Genomic DNA, 1,355 nt, shown 5'->3' on the forward strand with positions numbered 1-1,355 from the left:
CAGGAGTGAGGGAGTGGTTGGGAATCTCCATGCAGGAGCTGAGATGCAGCTGGGTCCTGGTCATACACACAGGTAGCACACCAGGCCTGGTCCTCAAACCTCTCTGTCTCCATCTGACAGCTTGCAGAGGGAAAGGAGAATTGCAAGGGCATGATGAGGGAACAGATTGATGTCAAACTCTGACTTCCTGTAAATAATCAGCAAACTTCCCTTTGCCTTGTGCATGTGAGCAAAAGATGGAAGTCCCCATACAGCTTGTCACTGCTGTGGGCACTGCCAAACATCCTGATATTTTAGTTTCATGTGAAAACGTCAAAGCTTAGCTCCCATCTTGAAAATTTTGGCAAAAATAGTTCCTGATATTACAGACCCCAGCTGAAGGTGGCTCGGAGAAACCCAAAAATTCTGGGTACCTATTGCCCTGACAGAATCCAGACATTTCTTCCTTTAAGTCCTACTGGAAAGAAAAATGTATTCAAAGCCCTGCTTTGTCTCACGGACACATTAAATGCCCAGCTCTCCCTGTTGAGGGATTTTGGATAGGACATGTGAGGAACTAAAGTTAATAAATGGTCAAACATGGTTTTAACAGTTAACATTTCTTGTTATTGCATGAAAACCATTGGTAGCTCCTGTGGCAGGAATGAGAATGCCCACATGTTGTAAGTCAGGCATGTGTTTAAACACTTGAATCAATTAAAACTCCAGGGCAGCACAAGTTTCATTAATAATCATCCAGTGTTTCACCACAGGATACTCTAATTGTTCCTTGTGGGGATCCCAGGCACAGAAGATTAACCTTTTAAGAAGCTCAAATGATAACTTTCAAAGCACTACTCAAAATGATAATGAATTGCCTGTTCATCTTGTAGACTTTGATGACAGCAACCAAAACAATGCACTTCGGGTAGCTGGTTTGGGGGGCAGACTTCCCCTGGATTACAACAAATTTTTGGATAACAATTTATCACGGTGTAGTATGTCATGATACATCACTTTTCCAATTCAATATTCATAAGACCCTTGGGAACTTTGCAACCCAATAATTAAGCCTCTCTTCTCTGTTGGGAAATAAGCAGGTAGGAGCAGCACAGCCTCTCAGCATAAGCCAGGAAAAACCCAGATGATTGATGTGATTTGGGAAATCCCATGTTTAGATGGCCTTGGTGCCTAGTCCCAGGAGGCAGCTCGGAACTTTATCCAATGTGGACCTCCTTGCCATGTGATAACTGTGCAGGAGGCACTGCCTGTGGAATTAAAACGGCAAATTAAAGCAACATAGATCCCCAGAGAGATCAAGGCTGTGTCAGAGACACCTGAGGAACACTTTGTAAGTCAGGATTTGTTCTCTTCAC

This window comes from Geospiza fortis, unplaced genomic scaffold, assembly GCF_000277835.1.
Source record: "Geospiza fortis unplaced genomic scaffold, GeoFor_1.0 scaffold1278, whole genome shotgun sequence".
Classification (NCBI taxonomy): Eukaryota; Metazoa; Chordata; class Aves; order Passeriformes; family Thraupidae; genus Geospiza; species Geospiza fortis.